Below are 24,282 nucleotides of genomic sequence, written 5' to 3'. Positions count from 1 at the left end.
AAAAAATTATATCAGAAGTGAAAATAATTATGTGGTCTGACCAGCCTGGATCACACAAAGTAAGTGTACACTGTATATAAAGTAGATAAACTACGAGGTCCTACTCTATAGCACAGGCAACTATATTCAATACCTTGTAATAACCTATAGTGGAAAAGGATCTGAAAAAGAAATATATATATATATATATATATATATATATATATATATATATATCTGAATCACTTGGCTGTACACCTGAAACACAACACTGTCAATCAACTATACTTCAAGTAAAAAACAAAACAAAACAAAGTAAGTGTAAAGGGAAGTATAGTTTTATAAATTCACCTCTGATATCCAATGGACCAACTGAAAGACAACAGAAACTACAACTTTCTAGGAGACAGGACATGGCTAGCAAACCAGGCCGTTACCCTCGGTAATGGTCATACCTGCCAAAAAATATACAGACTAGCCTGCATTCATGAATACATAGGTATTCTTCACTTATCTGGCATTATTAGGCAATGAGGTATTGTATGTTAGGAGAAGTTTTTTTTAAATGACAAATTTAAGAGGAGTTATTTTAACCTTCACTTGGTAATTTTTTTCTAAAATTAAGAAATGTATCCACTGGTGTATCTAATGTTTCCGTGATAACTCGGGGTCATCAGTTCAATCAACGTTTGCATGAATAATGCAAATGGAAACAAGACAGGCATGCTTAATGAAACTGAAAATGACATAGCACTGGCTGGAATAACTGATGAGAGAGCAAGAAAAAAACAAAAATGAAAACAAACCGTGATCAAGAAACAATCGGTCAAGTTCTGACTTTCTGTACTTAGTTTCAAAAAGAGACACCACAAATCCCAGCGAGAGACTCCAGCAGCATTAGCTGTCTTTCTCCTTTGTTTCCACCTTCCTTTCCTTTTCCTTCTACCCTAGATTGTTCCAGGAAATGTTTATAGCTGCTTCCAAGACAAATGCTAATACTTACTTTCTCTCACACAAACTTCACAATATGTCACGTGATAAATAGTGTGGAGGTAAAAGACAATTCATCACAGGGACATCTCCCATGAAAATAAAATGAGAAACTAGCTTCTAAACATGCAGAGAGAAGGGCGTGGTGTCAGGCACTAATTTCCTTGCAAATTCCTCTCCATTTCTAATAGACGTTCTTATTTACCAAGATCCCTTTTTATTGGTGTCCTATTCCAGACTGCTCCACTCCGCCCATCCTCATCCTGTAAAATACATTCACACTCTTTTGTGACCCTACCTATTTGCCCATTAAATAATCAATCATAGAACGGTCGGAATTAAATATAACGTGAAATTAAAATACTGGAGTCACTTGGAGGGTTTAAGCAGCTCCACCAGAACATACTGGACATGGATTTAAAGAGGCTGTGTGGGACTTGCTCTTGTCCAAGTTCTTTCTCAAGGAGTATCTGAAATAAGCCTAAATTCAGAGTTAATAAGATTGGCCTGCTTTCTCAGGTGGACTGGAATTCATTGCTCTTTCCCCTCAACTCCCTGATGTCAGTGGCACTTTCCAGAGATGAGGTGGACTTCTCTGCCTACTGCAGAAGCTCAGTTCCCCTGGGGCCCATTCCCTGTCTGAATCCCACACTTGAGGCCAGGTGCCACCCTTCCCAGAACATTCGTGGTCTCATTTCAGTTTTTGACCTGCTCAGATTGAGTCCCTGTAGACTCTTTCTCAGCTTGAAACCTGCTCTTCAACCCCTTTCCCTGACCTCGATGGTTACCTTCCTACTTTAGGTCTCAGGTGCTTTAGCTATAAAATGATATAGTTGCCCTTAATTCTAAAGTCTTCTTTCTAAAGCTCTACAATGTGGTGGCTCCTTGAAAATGTTTCTCTTTGCTGGTTTTAATTTTGTAGTGAATTAAAACCACAGCTACTCTAAAAGACGGTATGTTACATTGGATAAGGGAAGTGTGTTTTTGTAGTTAGATTAACAGGGATGGAAGACGACTTAGTATGTTTTAAGATACTCATGATCCATTCTCGTGAGAGTCAGGGGAAGAAGGGGAAGGGAGTTAATAAAATACCAAACCATTGTGACAAATTAAGTTATCAAAGATGTAGCTGATTAGTTACTACTTGAATAAGCCACACATATCCAATTCAAGTTTTCCTTTATTTTTCTAAGGAGGGATCCCAGTGAACTGAATCCCATGTTCAGGAACTCCACGTTCAATGGCTTAGTCTTTAAAAACTGTTATGTTGCTGGAAGAAGAAATATTTCCCATCAAGTCCTAATTGATGTTTAGCTATCACGCACATTTGAAATAAATTTATTACTTTGCCTGATCTCAGTGTAATACATTCCAAAGGGGCAAAGAGCACACGAAAATTTATGGAGTCTCCATCTTCTACACTAAAGTGTGCAATAAATTACATAATATTGGGCCGTGAAATTCACAAGCTATAGAAACCACACCATTAGCAATGTATACAGTGGTAAACAGCAGGTAATGATAATGATATAAAACAAAATAGACTGTGTATGTTGGCACTGCTGCCAATAAAGCAATCATTAAATGCATTCATATGCATCTATGCTAGGTAAGCTCTTTGAGGGCAATTGCTATGAATTCTACATACCTGTCAGGATATTATATAGAGCCCAGTTTCTATGGCCTTTATTCAGAGACGCTGAGAAACGGTTACTGTGGGTAAATTCAGACCTTTTCTCAATATAGAATTTGGTCAACATGCATTCTGAACAGCAAAATTTCACACTGCTTTCAATTTTCCTACAGTACTTGCCACCTCAACAAATGCAGGATTAAGTAGAATGGATTATAAGAAGTTAGAAAGGAAAGATGGAAGAAAAGAAGGAAGGTAGAAAAAAGTTGCGTATGGAGTACATCAACATTTACGTAAAGAGTGGACCTAAAACTAACCTGAGGTTACCCTAAACTATTAGCATATGATATAGAAGCGTAAATGAAAAAATAAAAAAAAACAGCAAGGAAAACTCAAAGATTCTTTGTTTTTTCACTTTACTGCATATACACGTCCGTCTTAAATAATCTATATGCTTATATCCAATAAGAGAGCATTGTTTTGCAAGGCTATTTGGGTTCTATCAGCATGTAAAGGTCGGACAACTCAACTTTAGCAGAGTTAGCCTTCAGGTGAATAATTGCTTCTTTCAGGTTGTGAGCATTTCAATTTTCCAGAAATGTTTCCCAAAAATTAAAAACTAAAAGAGTCCTAGGACAGCATCCTTTAGAAGTTTTATAGTATCAAGTTTTTTGGAGGAAGAGTATCCTTGTCGATTATCAACACAATGATTCCAAGCAGGTCAATTTATGCTGAGAATATTATATAACAGAACCCACTTCACCTCCATTATACTGACAATGATCTTCCTTACTTCAACCTTGTGCTTCTTAGTAAAGTTGAAAATACTGAGCCAAGAACAGACAGTGACAATGCCAGAGACTCAGATGTACCTATAGGTGCCTTCAGACAACATCAGCCACCCAGGCTAAAGTCCTGGTTTTAAAACATCCCAACATGAATGAATCTCAAAAACCATATGCTGAGCAAGTGAAGCCAGATCAAAAGGGCACCTACCATATTATTCAACTTACATGAAATTCTAAACTGGGCAAAATTCATCTCTAAAGATAAAAATCAGATCCGTGGTTGCCTTGGGGTGGGAGATGGGGATACTTTTGCAAAAGCCTAGGAGGAAACTTTCTAGGGTTTTAGAATTGTTATCGATCTTATGGGGGTGGTAGTTATACAAATGTGTACATTAATTAAAAGTCATTGAACCGTTGACTAAACATGTCTGCATTTTATTGTGTGTAAATGATACCTTAATAAAGTTGATTACAAAATGAACCAAAAACAAAACAAAGAAGAAGAAAAACCTCTCAAGACCTCAAAGGAAATACACTGTTTTCTTCCAGGGTACCAGATTGGAAATGAGGCACTGGTCTGTTCTACCCTCAGATTATCCCGAGGATTATCTAGTCTATTTGAAAGCACTAGAGTCCCCTATCAGAAAAACTCACCCCATGTTTAATTACTTTGATTTCTTCTCTGCCTCTTCTCCCACACGGTGAAGTCATTTACGGAAGAAAAACCAGCTTTTTCCAACTTTGCATCATCACATATTCTTTCCAAAGCTACTACTTATGGAACAAAATTTGGCTACACTTTGTAAAAATCTAGTTTTTTGAGCCTTACAAATCTTAACAGTTAACCTATTGCCTCCTTTGGAATTTGGAAAAAAAATTATTTTGAAAATGAATAGCTGAGATTTGACATTTTTGTGTTTTGTGATTTTCTCTTCCCCTAAGAGAGAAGTGAGTAGGAATGAGAAACACATACATAAAGAAAAAACAAATTATCTTGCTGCCTTTGCATGGTTATAATTTATAGGAGGCCCTTTTCAACAATAATCTATTATCAGAATCAATAAAAATAATCTCCATGAAGGCCAGGCCAGGATATTTGTCTCTTTTTCAGCAGATTGCAATACAAACCACATTCATGGATAGATATGCTTCTTCATGATCTTTGTAATACTGTAACAGCTGACCATTTCCTCATGCCTCTTCACCTTAACTTAAACCTGGTTTTTCACTAATGACCTCACATTTCCTTCTCTATCACTTGGTTGTCGGCCTCTTTTCCAACTCCAACTCCAACTCGCATTTCACTCTGGAACCAAAGGAAGACTCACACCTTCCTGCTTTTTAGTGGTACCTCAAGGTCATTAACATATTGTGATCAACCTGAAGAACAGCCAGTCAATTGTTATTGCAGAGCCATCTGAGAGTTTGTAGCTCTAAAAATTAACTAAGGACCACATTTGTCAAAAATACCCTAGTTTAAGATTTTGGTAATATAGCAACAATAATTCCGAAGTCATTTATGACGATCAGTGTGGGAAGCACCCTCCTTCGGGAAGATCCTTTGCCATACAATACACTTTCCCTGTCAGGTAATAAGGAAGCACGGCCGTGGAAATTAAACTTTTGTGGAAAGAAATACTTGGCTTCGAGAAGGCTTGAAGTTCATACATTTTCCTTGAATTAGATTCCCCATTAATTACATTATCCACAGAGAGGTAATTATCAGAATTATGTAAGCAATTAAGGAGATGCTACTCCACATTCTTTCAGCTTGTTGACCTTTCTCACTTTATTTCATGTGGCTATCTGAAACATCAGTGATTTACATGTCTTTCTTTTTTTTTTAACAGATTTCTGTGTGTGTGTGTGTGTGTGTCCCCATGATGAAAACATCATTAAAATAAAATATCATGAATAGACTCTTAAGAAGCAGAGTCTACTTAAAGTCCTGGAAAATGTGAAAGCACTAATATTCATGGACAACTCTACACTCTGAACGCTACTCCAAATTTTATTGATCTCTATTTTGTCTAGGAGTTTTTCAAATTTTCTACCATGATCATTTGTTAGTTTTATAATTACATAATAAAGGCATTACATCATACAATCTTTTGTTATCCATTGCAGTTTTAAAACTATTCCTTTCCTTGTCCTCAGCAGATATGTCATAGATTATTAGTACACAAGCAAAGACTTTCAATGTAACAGTACTTTATAGTGAGAAGAACTATACTGAGCTATCTCTATCCTAAGACAATGCACTAGGAAAGCACTAGGAATTCTTAAGCACTAGGAATACAGAGAGAATCAAGGGGCAAGTTCCTTGCTTTCGAGTAACATAATCATTATAGCAAATGCTTAAATAGCACTTAGTATATAACTCACCACAGCAGTCTTATTATACTCCTTTTAAATCGGTGAGCAGAGGAAGCCACAGGGAAGTCATAGGGTAAAGCCAGAATTTGAACCTAGGTAGACTAGTACACTGTCCACGGCTTTAACTACTATGATAAATATATATATATATATATATATATATATATATATATATATATATATATATATATATATATATATATATAAGTCATATATATATATATATAACTTCAAGTATTCTGAAGTTACAAAACACTTATCTACCAAAACTCAAAAAGGAGCACACAAAATTGCATAGAAAATAAACATGTAAAAGGTCATAAATAAACCACAATATAACCTGCTCCACATAATATACTGATTGCAGTGTCCTGGGCCTCTCCCATCCTTAGGTAGCTGGAAATTACAACAAAATAATACTTTTCACTTTTGGAAGCCACACTATCTCTCATACCAACCAACTAATTACTTCCTTATAGAGAATAAGAAATTAACCTGAATATCAGAAAAAAATATATATATATAGCATTACTGATGTAGAATCTTTATTTAAAGACAATAACTTCAATAGCAGAGGGAACTTTACCACTGCAGGCTTCAGATAACCTCTATATTTCTCAGATTTTATGCTAAATCATAAAATGCCATATTGTGTCTGAAGCTATTTTTTCAATAGTCCATTTTCTTAAATGGACTAGCAAAGCAGTAAATACTGAGGAACATTTTGGCTCCCAAATCCTAAAGCCATTCTGATTATGCCTGGGTCATCATGGGGACATCATCGGAACTACCAGAGGACTGGCAGAAATACCAGTGGTCTAGCCAGCTTATAAATTAGAAATTATACAGAATCCAATTTAATTTTTTGTTAAGTAATTCCTATGAGGTTTTTGGGATGTCAGTGTAAAGTCCTTTGATGTGTAATCTTTATCCATTAGATAGGGAACAATGTCAATCCCCATCATAAATACGGTCCCAATCTGACACTGAAAATCCACTGTAGGGCATAGGACCTGCAAATAGGATATGAATCACACACATCCATCCACTCATTCAGACAATCCACAAATATTCATTTTTAAGTCTACTATATGCCAATAATGTACCGGGCTCTAAGATGCTAAACCATGCTAAATGCTGAAACAGACATACTCAGTTCTGGCTCTCCTGGAACTTATGACCTACAGAAGTGCCTTCATTGTAAATGGTCAGGACTCAGCCAATGCTATTATCATCAGCAGGTGACCAAATGATAGAGCCTGCTTTCTAAACAAGCTCCACACTCTTTGCTTTCAACATTTTTGCTTTCCTTCAAGCCACATAATCCAGTGGTCAGTTTCTCCCAGTTAGTGAGGTTTGGGGAAAATGTACCCAGTGAACAATTCCTTGTGGCCTCACTCCTTCCTCACACTCTCCTCTGTGCTCTTGAGCTAAAGAGACCTGGATTCAAGTCACTTGCTCTAACCTTATTATTTTAAAATAGGGCTGCTCCTGCTTTGAGGATTTCCACGGGATCAACACAGTAGCAAAGCAGCACTGAATCAGAAGCAGGTAAATTTCAAAATGACAGCTCTAAAAATATCCACTCTCCTTTTGTTCTCCTCCTATCCCTTTGCTCTGAACACCTCTGCTCTGAGGCTTTGCCTTTACCCTTCTCTGATTACTGCTCCAAAAGGGTTTCCAAGAACCGGGAGTATTTATGGTTTCACTTGCTCCCAAGTCCTTGGTGGGAAAGGATGCTTGCTTTCTGATTCTTACTAATTCCACACTCACATTGTTAACACAAAAATCATCATTTAAAAAAAAATTTCCTCAGCTTCATATTTCATCTGGGCCAACACTGAAAGAATATTTTCAAAGAAACAATATCCTCTCTCCTTTGCTCTTCTGAGTTTCACGTTTTTACCTCCAGTCTCATTTTCAACCCTTATTACGGGATGCATCACCAAAATAGAAGAAAGTTCTTTCTGCTTTCCCTGTACCAGCCAATTATTCTACTTTGTTCTGTCTCTAACGAACAGAATGCGAAATCAACACAAAGCCTGATTATGCGACCTCTTCCAAGGGAAAGGTCTGAGAGTTGTCTATTTACTAATGAAGCTCAGTGTGTATTAAGGGTTGACTGAAGCAATCATCAGGAATTTTCATCCCTTAAATTAATGTTTTCCACCAGATGCACATCGTTCATTTCAGATAATATAACTTTTAAGTTCAGGATACAACTGGACAAAAGAAAAGAAAAAGAAGTAACCAACACAACACTTGCAGTAATAACACAGTAACAGCTATCATCCTTCCCTGAGGAATTCAGCCTACTTTATGGACACAATTTAGTACAAACTCATAAGAAAGCTAACAAAGCCCAAAACCACTTCACAAGAGTGTAGAGAGGTAAAGGTCAAAATTTATTACTGCCAGGCCCAGCAGACAATGGCACCTACCGGAAAGAGCACAGGACGGGAAAACCTGGAAGCCTGTGCTCCAGTTTTGGTTATTCCTGTAAGCATTGGTATGATCTGAGTGAACTCAGCCTGCCCTGCTTTTTCCGTTTATAAAAACCTACATCATCCTCTCATTAGAACGAAATGCCACATCTGAAAAGTTGCAGATCTCTTTAGGAAAGAAACAAAACTCATGTTTCTAACCAAAATGGAATAATTCAGTCAATGGAGACATAATAAAAAGCTGCCATAAAGCAACTGTTTACTTGAAATCTATCTTTTGTGGTGTATTTATATGGGTAAGGAGTGTAAGGATATCATAAGTAGAGTTACCAATTCTTCCAGAAATCAAGGTCATTGAGTTCAGATTCCAACTTTGACCTTGACCCAGGCTTACAGAGATGTAACATGTGCCAATACCTCATATCCACCATACATGGGAGAAACAAGGTATGCAGACAGATCTTCTTCTAAGTATCCCATATGTAGTGGTTTTAATACAGGGTCTCAGATTCGTTGCCATTCTTCACATCCAGATGTGGGCATTTCCCCTTGAATTTGGGCAGGCTTTCCATGGCTTCAAACAGTAGAGCAGGGGTCAGTAAATTATGGCTGCTGGGCCAAATCTAGGCCGCTACCGGCTTTTATAAATGAAGCTTTATTGGAACACAGCCATGTTCCTTAGTATATGTATTGTTTGTGTCTGTTTTCACATCACAGCAGCGGAGCTAAGTAGTTGCAAAAGAGACTGTATGGCGTGTAAAGCCTAAAATATTGACCGTCTGACACTTTATGGAAAAACGTCTCCAACGCCTGCAATAGTATAAAGTGATGCTATGTAACATCTAAGACTAGGTCATAAAAGGTCATGCAGCTTTTGCATGATTCTCCTGGAATGCTTCAACCCTGAACGCTCATTCTTGGGATACTCTATCTTGAATCCTAACTACCACGTTATGAGAAGTCCAAGCCACATGGGCAGCCATCTATAGGCACTCCAGGCAACAGTCTTTGTTGGGCCCAGTCTTCAAGTCATCCCATCTCAAGGGCCAGACATGTGAATTAAAATTATCTAGATGATTGCAGCCCCAGCCATTTGAATCCCCATGAGCTGAGGTTTCAGACATCAGTCACAGAGTAGAGACAAGCCATCTCCTCTGCGTGCTGTTTGAATTGCTGACCCACAGAATCTGGGCACATATTAAAATTTTTGTTTATTTCACCACTAAGTTTGGACTTCTTTATTATGTAGCAATAGATAACTACAGCACTGTGTCTGTACACAGGAGATCTACATTTCACAGAGCACATACTTTTAGATGTGAATGTTGACTGCTCAATTTCTAAGAAGAACGTATACACACATATAGGTACAAAATAGTTATGTATATGTAAATATTAGACCTATATAAACTAATCTATATTATCCATAAAATGAGGGGCCCTTGATAATGGCTAACATTTCTTTTCGGTATTTATTGTGTTCCAAGAACTGATAAATTCTTGCATTGTATGAATTTTCTCTTTTAACCCTCATAGCAACTCGCTGAGAGAAGTAATGTTATCTCTATATTATAGATGAGAAAACTGAGGCAAAAACAGATAACATGCTCAAGAGTACTCAACAAGTAAATTTTAGAGTCAAGATTGGAACCCAAGTTCTCAAGGTTTAGATCCCTTACTCTTAGTCACCAAGCTATATACTGAGTAAGGAGATGAAAGCTGAAGCCATTACCTCATGCTCAAGAAGTTAGACAGAAACTTAGCAGGCATGGTTGAAAGAAAACAGGACTTGGAGTCGTAAGTCCAGAGCCTGAGTTATGAAATGAATTCTCCTCTCATCTAGATATAGGTTTGTTTTTAGAAAATGAAAAAGATCACTGCATGTTTTGATGGTTAATTTCTGTACTTAATGATTACAAAAGAATGGAATTTTACCAGGGAGCTATTTTGCAATGACATAACTTATTGATTCAAAATCAAACCTTTATTATAAATTCTTGATTCAAAAGCAAATCTTTATTAAGTCTCCGTTGCATCAGAAGTCTTTCCCATTCTTCATTTCTTTTAAAACCCTTTCCTGTCTACTCTTGGCCAAAGCTTGAAGCCTAATTTAACATTTGGAAATAAAATAATGAAATAGTCATAACACAGCAATTCCAATGCCTACTGAAATGGAAGCTCTAAATAATTTTTCAGATAATTTAGGAAATTAAAAATATTTACATCATAGATGCAAAGAGAGAAGTTACTTGTGTAATAAAATAAATGGTGAGACAAAAAGTTTCTGGTCAAGTAGATTTGTTTAAATATGAACACTAATTTCAGCTCTATCCCGGTGCTAAAACCCAGTGACAGGTTGCATACAGTTTCTAAAGGGATAGTTCAGTGCATTGGGTCAAATTCATGCCATAAAATGTGGTATTATTAGTAGTACTAGAAGACAGAGTGTGACTGTCTTCTTTGGGACATAGATAAAGACCCCAAGTTAGACAATATCAAGCACAAGTTATGTAGAATAAGATATGATCTCAGTCTTTGGAACATGTCATCCAGGATTGAACAAGAGGTAGATTTATTATGAAGTACATGAAGCCAGAGACAGTAAGCAATGAGTGGTAGTTGGTTAAAATAGACAGGTTTTAGAAGTAGAGGCAGGGATGTAGAAAACAAACTTAGGGTTACCAGGGGATTGTGGTGGGGAGGCTAAATTGGGAGATTGGGGCTGAAATATACACATTGCTATACATAAAATAGATAACTAATAAGAACCTGCTCTTCTTATTAGCACAGGGAACTCCACTCAATACTCTGTAACGGGCTATTTGGAAATGACTCTAAAAAAAAATAAAAGTGGATATATGTATATGTATAACGGATTCACTTTGCTGTACACGTGAAATTAACACAACACTGTAAATCAACTATATTCCAATAAAATTTTTTTTTAAAATAGGTTTTAAGAACCATAGTCAGGGAGCAGTGTGGATTGGAAAGACCTGGCAAGAAATATTTCTGCATCCTCAGACAATGCTCCCCAAGCTGGCTATTGCAAGGGTGAGCATTTAAGAGATCTTTGACCTAAGGAGGACAGGAGATTAACAATCAACCCCAATGTGCATGAATTATTCTCCTCTGTGTTATCAGAAATCAGATGGCATCCTAGAGCAAGGGTCAGCAGATCTTTTCTGTAAAGGGTCAGATAGTAAATATTTTGGATTTTGTGTACCATACCTCTCCGTTGCAACTGCCTATCTGCTGCTGTAGCACAGAAACAGCCATGCACCATACGTTAATGAATGGGTGTGGGTGTGTTCAAGCAAAATGTTATGTACAAAACCAGGAGTCAAGCGAGATCTGATCAGTGGGCCAGAGTTTGCGGACCCCAGTTCTGGGTCAGTGTTCACAGCTGAATGAGTCATGAGGCCTTAAGTTCCAGTTCTCATTGTACTACTTTCTACCTGGGTGAACTTGGGTTCATCCTTTTATTTATATGGGCCACTATATTAGTCAAGCTTCTCCAGAAAAACAGAACCAACAGCATGTGTATACAATGTGCCCATATATATTGATAGATATAGATATCAATATTGATACCTAGATCTATATCCATATCTATATAAAGATAGAAAGAGAGAGAGAGAGACTTTAAAGAATTGGTTCACACAATAATAGAGGCTTGGTCAATTCAAAATCTGCAGGTTAGGCTGTCTAGAGACTCTAGGAAGAGTTGCAGTTCAATTTCTGTAAGTCTTCTGGTAGAATTCCTTTTTGCGACAGGGAGGTCAGTCTTTGTTTTATTAAGAGCTTCAACTGATTGGATGAGGCGCACCCATACTATGGAGGATAATCTGCTGTACTCAAAGTCCAACACCAATTTAAATATGAATTTCATCCAAAAACACCATCACAGAGACTACCCTGGTGGCGCAGTGGTTAAGAATCCGCCTGCAAATGCAGGGGACACAGGTTTGAGCCCTGGTCTGGGAAGATCCCATGTGCCGTGGAGCAAATAAGCCCGTGCACCATAGCTACTGAGCCCGTGCACCTAGAGCCCATGCTCTGCAACAAGAGAAGCCACCGCAATGAGAAGCCTGCACACCACAACAAAGAGTAGCCCTCGCTTGCTGCAAATAGAGAAAGCCCACGTGTGACAATGAAGACCCAACGCAGCCAAAAATATAAATAAATAAATAAATAAATAAATAAATAAATAAATAAATAAAATTGTAAAAAACACGAAAACACCATCACAGAAATATCCAGAATAATATCTGACCAAATAACTGGGCATGGTGGCCCAGACAAATTGACATAGAAAATTAACCACCTAAGCCATAGTTTTGTCATCTTTTACTGAGAAATTTGACTTATCTGAACTATTTTGATAACTAGAAGATACCGTCTAGAGGTAACACCCTCAGGTTTTTACATGGTAGGCAGCAGAGGGAAAGAGCCCATTTGTCCAGTCAGATGACACCTAAAGATAAAATTCTGTCTTCTCTTTCCAACCCACAAGGATGAATGCCAAAAATACATCACTTATATCTGCTTTAGCTAACATAGGATAGGTCTGGAACAGACCTATGCTCCCAGTAAGCCTCATGAAATGCTATTTCATTAAGGGGAGACTTTACTTGCTAAGATTAGAAGCAAAAGAGGGTGGTGGATGAAACACTGCCCAAGGATATAAGTTCATGCAAGGAAGCAGGAGAGAGAATGGGTATCCGAAGATGTGCGCTCTAAGCCAACACTAATTCCACAGCATCAGGTTATAATTCAGGGAGCACAACTGCTGGGGTTTTTTTCCCCCTCTTTTTTTCCCCCAAAGAGGGACAAATCAAGCATACTGACAAAGGAAGAGCATTAGTCACCACAGATAAATTCCTTTTTAGAGGTGATCTTGCAAATAATTTGGCTCAGTGTAGACTATGATTTGGTTCCAAAAACCATAAGCTAGAGCATTTCATTCCAGGTCCCTCCTCAAATATCCATGATAGGTAGAAATTTGGCATCAGTAGTCCTTGAAATCTCCCCAGGTGATTATAATATGCAACCAGGGCCGAGAATCTGGAGATGTAGAGAGAATTTAAATTGAACTTTAGTTAAACAGTAAAACGAGCTCTGACTCTACTGGCTGGAGCTAGAAAAGGGATATGCATTTACTGGGATGAGAAGATAAAGAAAACCAGGGAGTAAATCAAATGCTTTACACCTGTGCTTAGCTAATTGTTACTCAGATAATTCAGACAATCTTACAGCACCTGAACCCTGAAATTCCTTAGTTCTGTTTAAAAAAAAGTAACTCTTCAAGTAACTGAACTCTGAGAATCATGTAAATCATAAAGAAAAAGAAGAAATCTTATTTTTTGAATTAGTTGATTTCATATATACTGTTTCACTTTCATGATGTTAACTAGTTAGCTTTCTTTCCATTTTATGTTTGAGGAAAGTAAGGCTTTAAAAATCTCAGTCATTTTCTCAAGGTCACTTGTTAAGGGTGTGGTAGGGAGCATAATGTCTCCTAAAAATGCCCTCACTCTAATCTCTAGAACCTATTAATATGTTACCTTACATGGTGAAGAGGACTTTGCAGATATGACTGAAGTTATAGACCTTGAGATAGAAAGATTATCCTGGATTACCTCATGGAACAAATCTAATTGCATGAGTCCTTAAAAGTAGAAAACCATTCCCAACTGTAGAAAGAGAAAGAGAGAGATGTCCTAATAGAAGCAGAATCAGAGAGATTCAACATTTTGGGTTTTGTAGGTGGAGAAAGGGGACTCTGAGTCAAGGACTACAAGTGACCGCTGGAAGCGGATAAAGTCCAGGGAACAGAAACACCCCTAAGAGCCTCCAGAAAAGAATGTAGCTCTGCCAACACTTTTTTTTTCTTTTTTAACCATCTATACTGGAGTATAACTGATTTACAATGGTGTGTTAGTTTCTGCTTCATAACAAAGTGAATCAGCTATACGTATACATATATCCCCATATCTCCTCCCTCTTGCATCTCCCTACCACCCTCCATTCCCGATCGCACCCCTGTATGTGGACACAAAGCACAGAGCTGATCTCCCTGTGCTTTGCGGCTGCTTCCCACTAGCTATCTATTTTACATTTGGTAGTGTATATATGTCCATGCCACTCTCTCACTTCATCCCAGATTACCCTTCCCCCTCCCTGTGTCCACAATTCCACTCTCTATGGCTGTGTCTTTATTCCTGCCCTGCCCCCTAGGTTCTTCATAACCATTTTTTCTTTTTTTTAGATTCCATATATATGTGTTAGCATACGGTATTTGTTTTTCTCTTTCTGACTTACTTCACTCTGTAGGACAGTCTCTAGGTCAATCCACCTCACTACAAATAACTCAATTTCATTTCTTTTTATGGCTAAGTAATATTCCATTGTATATATGTGCCACATCTTTATCCATTCATCTGTCGATCCTGCCAACACTTTTACTTTACTCAATTGAGACCAATGTCAGACTTGTAAGGTAATCAATTTACATTGTTTTGAGTCACTATATTTGTGGTAATTTGTATGAAAGCAATAAAAAACTATTACAGGGGTCCTACAGGAGCCAGGCTATATATTTATACTTAAGTATTTCTGAAATGAATTTAACCTTGTGATTGACAGCAGCAACAGCTTCCAAGGGATCCCACCACACACCTGAGGCAAAAGCAGCCTAATACAAAGCAGTGACAGCAGCAGGTCACTGCCCCACACTTGGGGTAGAGGGGGACTTGATCTACTGTAGCAGCAGCATAGCCTGAATGGGAACCCATCCTCCTGTGGCACTAGTCCCATTAACATTAGTCTAATCTGCTAGCACCTGCTGCGCCAACAGGCCCAACATATACAAACCCTCCAACTCAGCAGCATTAAGTGAGCCAGACTCAGGGTTTCCTGAAACTCATATCCAATGGCACTGGAAAGCCCAGATATCACCTAATGTTATGAAAACATAAAAAAAAACAATAACAGAAGACTGGGAACTTCAGAAAGAAAAGGGGAACAATGGAATGGGTGAAAACAAATGGGGTATATATAAGAGAATATCATTAGCCTCATGAGTTTCTTAAATACTATATAATGGTCAAAGCAAATATTATGACACCATCTGATGTGGTTCTCAATGTAGAGAAAGGAAATACTACAGAAAATCATACTTTAAAACTGGGGAATATTAAGAGACTAAATGGAAGTAAAATTTTGGAACTTCACTTGAAGTAATAAAACACTGATTCCAGTAGGCTATGGTAAGTTACATATGTATACTGTGATGCCAAAAGTAACCACTAAGAAAACTATACAAACAGTATACACAAATGATTATAAATAAATTAAATTAAAATGGACTTATTAAAAAATGTTTAAGTAACCCACCAGGCAAAATAAGAGAAACACAGGATTGAGAAACTAAGGTAAAAGACAAAACAAAAAATAAAATGGTAGACCTAATCTTTAACATAGCAATAATTACATTAACTGTAAATGATCTAAATAACCAAGTCAAAGACAGAGATTGGAAGAGTAGATTAAAAATTCACAAGCATGATCCAACTATATACTGTCTATAAGAAGTTTACTTTAAACATCATGATATAGGGAGTTCAAAGTAAAAGGAAGATAATGATATATCATGTGAATGTTAATCAGAAAAAGTAGGAATGGCTATATTAATATCAGATAAAGTAGACTTCAGAGCAAAGGAAATTATTAGGGGCAAACAGGGTCATTACATAAAGATAACAGGAATAATCCACCTAGATGACCCAATGATACAAAATGTGTGTGCACCAAACAACAGAACTTCAAAATACATGAAGCAAACACTGAAAAAAAGTAGTAAAAGGAGAAAATTTTAAATCCACAATTATTATTTGAGACTTCAGCACAGCAATTTATAGAACTACCAGAGAGAAAAATCAGCAAGAATATGGAAGAAATGAAAACATCATCAATCAATAGGATATAACTGACATTTAAAGAACACACTCAGTAACAGCAGAATACATATTCAAGTGTCCATGGAATATTCACTCATATACTATATACTGGGCAATAAAAAGAACCTTAGCAGATTTAAATTGTAATGTGCCTAAGTGTTGGATGCTAAGACTCAGAGGTTTTCTTATTTCTTTCATTTATATATTCATAAAAAATTAGCAGATTTAAAAGAATTAAAATCATAGAGTATGTTCTCTAGCCATAATGGAATCAGACTAGAAATCAATAACAGAAAGACAACAGGAAAGTCTTCAATCACGTGAAAACTAAACATCACAATTCCAAATAACTCATGGGTAAAAAAGACAGCAGCAAGGAAATATTTTTTAATGCATAGAATAAAAGGAAATGGAGATATAACAGATCAAAGTTTGCAGAATGAAGTGAAAGCAATGCTGAAAGGGAAGTCTATAGCACTAAATTGGGAAAGAAAGTGTTTCAAAGCAATAATCTAATTTTCTATATTACAACAGTAAAAAGGGAAGAGGAAAAAACACTAAACAAGCAGAAGGAAGGAAATAATAAAGATGAAATAGAAATCCATGAAACTGAAAACAGGAAAATAGGGGGGGAAAATCAATGAAACAAAAGGCTGGTTCTTGGAAATAAACAATCTAATCAATAAAGATCTAGCAAGACTGATAAAGATAAAAAGATGGATGGCACAAACCACAGATATCAGAAATGCAACCAGGGATACCATGGCATATCCTGCAGGTTAATAAGGGACAAGTTGTTATGAACAAGTCTACACTATAAATTGAAAAATGTAGGTGAAATGGGCCAATGCTTCTACACTCAAAACTACCAAAACTCAGCCAAGATGGAATAGATAATCTCAATTTTCCTGTAACCATTAGAAACACTGGTTTTTCATTTAAAAACTCCCAAAAGGAATATTCAGGTTTAGATGTTTCACTTTTGCCCAAGACATAAAGAATTAACACCAATTTTACATGATTTGATAAGAAATAGAAGTAGAAGGAACAGTTCCTAATTAAATTTATGAAGCCAGTATTACCTTGATACCAAAACCGGACAGGGATATGATAGAAAGAAGAAAACTACAGACCAATATTTTTTATGAAATTGGCTGTAAAAATCCTCTGCCAAATATTAGCAAATTAAATCCAGAAATATATAAAAAGAATAATATACCATGACCAAGTGGCATTTATTCTAGTTATGCAAAGTTGGTTAAATATTTGAAAATCAAACAATATTATCCACCATATCCAATAGATTAAAGGGAAAAGTCATGTGATCCTATCCAATAATGCAGAGAAAGCACTTGACAAAATCCAATCTCATTCATGATTGTAAAAAAAGAAGAAGAAAGAACTCCAAGCAAACTAGGAATAGAAAAGGAACATACTGAAACTCATAAAGATGATCTACAAACAACCTATACCGACATTATATTTAACTGTGAAAGACTGAATGCATTCTCTGTAAGATCAGAAACAAGGCACGGATATCTGCTCCCACGACTTTTATTAAATATATTACTGGAGGTTCTAGTAAGAAAATAAAGCAAAAATAAATAAATACATACATTTAAAAGTTAAATTTTTAAAAAGTTCATTTAAAAGATAAAAGGACTATTCCTACTATGTTGAATAGGAAGGAATATATCCTACTGAATGTTGAAGAGTAATATATCCTATTATATTGCCTAAGGAAAAGTAAAACTGTCTGTGTCTGAAGAGGACATGATAATCTAAATGGAGAAAATACCAAGGAATCCACAAAAAGCTTGAGAAATAATATTAGTTTGTAAATGTTTTAGAGTACAAGATCAACACAATTTTATCACATTATATATTAATAACTAATGTGTAGAAGCTTAAATTAAAATATGTGATGCCATTTACAACTGACCTAAATAAATACTTAAATACAAGCCCAATAAGACATTTATAGGACCTCTATACTGAAAATTACAAAATGCTGATGAAGAAAAAATTTAAAGTCCCAAACAAATAGGGAGACATACCTTGTTCATGGATTAGAAAACACAACATAATAAAGATGTCAATTCTCCCCAAGTTAAGAGGCTTAACACAATTACTCTTAAAATGCCCTCAAGGTTTTTGCGGATATAGACAAGCTTTTTCTAAGATTTATATGGTAAGAAGAGGCTGAAGAATAGCTAAAACAATTTGTAAAGGAAGATTAAAATGGGAGGAATTAATCCACCCAATTTCAAGACTTTGCAGTATTTTTGGAGGGTAGATACATAGATCAATGGAATGGAATAGAGAACCCAGAAATAGACTGACATAAATACATTTAACCTGTTTTTGACAGCAGTGCAAAAGCTATCAAGGAAGAATAGACATTTCAAAAAATGGTACTGAAACAGTTGGACATCCCTCGACAAAAACAAACAAAAAATGAACCTTAACCTAAACCTCCACACCTTACACAAAAATTAAATCAAAGTGGATCATAATCTTAAATGTAAAAGCAGGACATTTTTAGAAAAAAAAATAGGAGAAAATCTTTGGCATCTAGAACTAGGTGAATAATTCTTAGACTTGACACCAAAAGTATGATCAATAAAAGCAAAAACTGATAAATTGGATCTCATCAAAATGAGTTAAAAATGCTTCATAGAAGATCCTTTTAAGTGGATGAAAACTCAAATTACACAGTGGGAAAACATATTTGAAAATCCCATATGAGACAGATGACTTGTATCTATAATATACAAAGAACTCTCCAAACAACTTAAAAAAATCCAACTAGAAAATAGGCAGAAGACAGGAACAGACATTTCATGGAAGAGAATATACGCATGGCAAAGAAGCACATGAAAAGATGCTCAACATCATTAGCATTAGGGAAATGCAAATTAAGACCATAATGAGATATCAGAGAATAACTAAAATTATAGTGACAACATCAAATGCTGGTGAGTACGTAGAAAAGTTATATCACGTCACTGGTGGGAAAATAAAATGGTTTAGCCACTCTGAGAAACAGCTTGACAGTCTCTTTTAATCCTAAAAGTAGATTCACCCTACAATGCAGTAATTGTACTCTTGAGCATTTATCCAAAAGAAACAAAAACTTAATTAAGTTCCCACAGAAACTTACACATAAATGTTCATAGCAGTTTTATTTATAATAGCCAATAACTGGCAACTACCCAAATGTCTTTCAATGGATGAATGTTGAAACAAATTGAGATAAAATCTTATGATAGAAAACTACCGAGCAATGATAAGGAACAAATTATTAATATATGCAAACATTAAAATGAACTTCAAGGGAATGATGCTGAAGAAAAAATTTTTAAAAGCCAATCTCCGAAGATTAAGTAATTCATGATTATGTTTACATATTATTCTTAAAATAACAAAACTGTGGAGATGGAGAACAGATTAGAAGTTGCCAAGGGTTAGAGATGGGGGTAGAAGGTACAGTGGGGAAACTTTGTGAGGTTTTTGTGGTCCCAGTACAAATAATACAGCACTCTTGGTTTTAATCCCTAAAGATTTTTTAAAACAATTCCTAATAAGAGGTGTCCAGATAATTAGCAATGGCAGCAGATTACAGGTATAGCTCCCCAACATGACAACTTCAAAAGAGATTGTACTAATTCAATGCATATGTTAATGTTAAAAAGGCCAGTCACAGTACTTAAATGGTATATATCTTAACGATATTATCCTAAGTATCTAGCTATACCAGATGGACTAGCAGGATTTTCTGTACATTCAATCTTATTTAAGACAGGAAATCTTATAATAAGAGAGTTAAAAAAAGAAAAAGAAAAAACAACACACCTCAACTCATAGGAAGATGAGGTGAAAAAAGGAGCAGTGGTTCAAAAGCTTAAGCAGTGGCACCTAAATTTGGCTGCATATTAGAATCATCTGAAGCACTTTTTAAAAACCCTCACACTGACTGTTGGTCATCCTAGACCAATAAAATAACTTTAAATCTCCTCAGACGATGCCAGTGTCTAGCCAGAACTGAGAACCAGCGGACTAAGCAGAAGGGGATGTTTCTACAAAGATTTCTTAACAATAAGTCCTTTCACCCAATCAGATTTACCTTCCCACAAAGGGGTAAAGAAGGCTAGATGTTGTCCATACTTGCTTAGCTTTAATTAGCACTTGTGACTTGCCCAAATCCTAGATCATGTTTCCCCTAAATTTCATGTTATTCCCTAAGTTTTTCAAATCCAGGGCTAAGGGGTTTGCCAGGATGAGATTTTAAGTGTTCACACAGGGGAAGTCCCTGGCAAACCAGGACAGCGGTCACTCTACATTGAATTGTAAAGTATCCTAAATAACCCTGCCACTGCTCCCAGATACTAGTCTGTGCCAACCAGTGGAGAAAAGGCATTCTCCATTACTACCACGGCAAATGCTGCTGTACTTGCCTTGGCTACTCCCTATCTTTTCCAGGCGTCACTCCCCTTCACCTGCTGGTGGACGCTTTGGCAGCTGACAATGCAGATATTTTCAAACTTTAAGGTGAATAAAAATCATCTGGAGGGCCAGTTATAACAGAGATCACTGAGCCCCACTAGAGTTGCTGATTCCATAGGGCTGGGATAGGGCCCTAAAACTTGAATATCTGACACATTATCAGGGGACGCTGGTAAAGCTGGTCAGGTTGTTACCGAATGCAGGTTCGTGTGTCTGAAGCACAGTGAGGCCAAACAAACCTAAAGGTTGGAGTCTGGAGAAGAGAAAGGTTTATTGCAGGATCGAGCAAGGAGAGGGGTGGTCCGTGTTCCAAAACCCCTGAAATCTCCAAAGGATTTCAGCAAAGCATTTTTAAAGGCCAGGTGAGGGAGGGACATCCCAGGGCATGTGATCGGCTCGTGCACAATCCTCTGATTGGCTGATGTTGAGGCCACAAGGCAGGTAACATTATCCATCCTTAGGTGCCAGAGGGTCTGGGGGCTACGTGCTCATGATCATCAAGGAGTTCATTTCTTCCATTGGGTGGTGGTTTTTAGCATCTGAAAACTCAAGAAATATGCCTGAGATACTATTATCTGAGTACTTCAGAGAGAAACTACAATAGAGGATATGGGGGATGGGTCTGTCCTAGGAAGGCCCCATAGGGTACTGCTTAGTTACAAGGTGACCATACTTTGAGAACCACTGCTCTAGTGGCTTGGAATGTTAAGAAAGCAATGGAAGAATCCTTTCCCAGATCTAGATTCTAGTATCACCAGCTATTTTGGTGGGAGGAAGGGTAAGTTTTGTCCTTGCTTGGACTTCTTGTTCATTTATATCAAAGCCTATTTGAGGCAGTGCGTTCGGCAGTCCTGCAGATCTGTCTTTTGCTTCAACAGTGTTTGGAATGAACAGACCCAGGGACGCTCCTTGCTCCAGCCCCCGACCACCTTCCAACCTTTCTTCCTTTCGCAACCTTTGGAATCAGACACTCAGCTATCCTCAGCCTCCAGGACAGGCCAACACCAGTTTTTGAGCTTAGCTCCTTATCACTGATCAACCACGAGTTCACAGGTTCGTCAGAATTATTCCACCGAGGTGGAGGCCGCCGTCCACCGCCTGTTCAACATGCATCTGTGGACACTTACCTCTCTCTGAGCATCTATTTCGACAGCAACAATGGGACTCTGGACAGTATGGGCCACATTTTTCGCCAACTGGCTGAGGAGAAGTGTGAGGGCGCCCAGCGCCTCTTGAAAATGCAAAACCAGTGCTGCGGCCGCGCCCTCTTCCAGGATGCGCAGAAGCCTTCTCAGGATGAGTGGGGTAAAACCCAGGATGCTGTGGAAGCCGCCATTCTTAGGGAGAAGAATCTGAACCAGGCACTAACGGATCTGCGCGCCCTGGGTCCTGCCCGTGCAGACTCCCAGTTCTGTGATTTCCTGGAGAGCCGCTTCCTGGAGGAGCAGGTAAAACTCATCCAGAAGATGGGAGACCACCTGACCAACCTCCGCAGGCTGGCTGGTCCGCAGGCTGTGCTGGGCGAGTATCTCTTTGAAAGGCTCACCCTCGAGCCAAACAGGAGTCTCTGAAGTCCAGCCGCGTCTGAGGAGACCCTCTGGCGTCAGAGCTTCTGCCTGAAGCCCCGCTCTGCAGCCACTAGGCAGCTTTGTAACCGCCCTGGAGCCCTCTCCCAAGCCTTGGACCAAATGGAAACAATAATGCTTTTTGCAGAAGGAAAAAAAAAAGCCTATTTGAAATACAAACAGAATAAAGTGAAAAAAAGAAATATATACATATATTCACGTTCTTTTAACATATGAATTGCCCCACTTTATCTGTGTGAAATAAGTTTGTTCCCATTATTGGGCTGGTTCTCAAGCTTTGCTGCTCGTTTGAATTACCTAAAGAGCTTTGAAGAAAAACATTGGTGTCTGGGTCCCAGCCCCAGAGATTTTGATTCAGTAGGTCTAGGGAGGAGCCTGGGCACGGGAAGGTCTCAGAGTTCCCCAGGTGATTCTAATGTGCAGCAACTTTGTGAACCACCTCTTGGCTTCAATGCAGCTAGTCATCAGATATTAAATCTAAGACACATGGACTACTAGTGCGTGAGCTCTGTCGCTAGGTGTATTCCATTTTCTTTCTCCTGGAAGATTCGTGCCAGGGAAAATGATTGATAGTTGTGTTACTTCTCTGAAATGGATGGAAATTTCCAATTAGCGTGAACAGGGGAGGGTGAATGGGTGAATGCAATAAGGTGTATCATTTACGTATTGCCCTATGTGTATGGCTAGAAGCTTTTGCAACTGAGGTCTGCCCTACTTTTCATGCTAATGGTAATGCTTGTCCTCCTAATGCAGCCGTAAACTTTATAAGCCCATAGGTAGACAGCATCACAAAATATTTACCCCTCCCCACTGGCCCACTCTCAAGCTTCACTCCCCTTCCCCAATACACAAATGTACATCAGTGCACTTGAGACCAATATCAACATACTGACCTTCAATTCTTCTACTCTGCAGCTTCCCTCTTATCAGGAGATGTCAGCATTTAGTGCAAGGACAAATGCTTGCCTCTTGAGGAGTAATGTAGACAAAGCCTCCAAGAGACAAATAGCCCTCAGGGAGGGGGAAAAGGTCTTTCAAAAAGGTTAATGCCCAGAGGAGGCATTTTCAGTCATCTCAGCTTAGAGGTCAAATATCCAAAATTAAAAAGGTTAAAAAAAGAAGAAGAAAGCAAGGAAGAAAAGAAGGAAACAATTTTCTTATCTCATAGTAATAAGGCAGTTTTCCTTAAAAAAAAAGACTTAAGCCTTAAATTCTCTTTCCTAATCAAAATGTGCTTTTCCATCTTTAGACTATTCCTCTTATATCCTGTATTATTCATGATGTTTAATTCTTGAAATAGCACATGGCTGAAAACAGAAGCTAACCTCTTGTTCACTATGAATTAAATCTTCTTTTCCTAGGACCCGTCTACAATGTACAATTTGGGGTTGGCCAACATAATTATTTTCTCTGAAATACGTTACAGCATTTTGCCTTTTCAATATATAGTTATACAATACATTGTTAACACAACATATTTAATATAGTCAATATAGTAAATACAACTATAACACACATGATATGATGCCACTTTGGTGATTTTCTTCATCCATGTAATTCTGAAATTTGACAGTATAGTTTTCATATTCTAATGAGCTGAGTATTACCTTTGCAAGGATAGAAAAATAAAATAAATTCATAATATTCTTGTGGGGTTTGCCCCTGGGGTGGATTACCATAATGGGGGGATATTTGAGCCTTTCCCCAAGTCATTAAAAATCCTCCAGCAAGCAGCCCCTTGTTCTCTCCAGGGAGTGGGGGGAAAGGATCTTTAATCATAATAATCCCGGGGGGAGAAATCTCGGAAATAAGACATCTGCTTCTGTGCCTTGTTGTTTTGCAGAATAGCAATGATTGCCTTAGCAGCTTCTATTGCCATATGTATACAATAAGTAAATGAACATAAAATTGAATAAACGCATAAAAGAAGGATAAACCCACCCAGCTTAACAAACCCACTCTCTCACCTGCTGTGCCCCGAAACATGAAAGAAAGAATCACGGGATCATAAGGATTAAT

At 37.6% G+C, this 24,282-nt stretch overlaps 1 pseudogene across 1 annotated transcript; it reads left to right on the top strand.

Annotated features, from left to right (window-relative positions):
• The first annotated feature begins 392 nt into the window (after positions 1 to 392).
• Positions 393 to 22,414, top strand: LOC308610121 (ferritin light chain-like; annotated as a pseudogene). The gene is made up of 2 exons: positions 393 to 421; positions 21,724 to 22,414. The product of its transcript is annotated as a ferritin light chain-like (transcript).
• Positions 22,415 to 24,282: the final 1,868 nt, after the last annotated feature.

This window comes from Mesoplodon bidens (assembly GCF_964165515.1).
Source record: "Mesoplodon bidens genome assembly, contig: HAP1_SCAFFOLD_787, whole genome shotgun sequence".
NCBI classification, from domain to species: domain Eukaryota; kingdom Metazoa; phylum Chordata; class Mammalia; order Artiodactyla; family Ziphiidae; genus Mesoplodon; species Mesoplodon bidens.
This window is presented reverse-complemented; position numbering and strand designations above follow the sequence as displayed.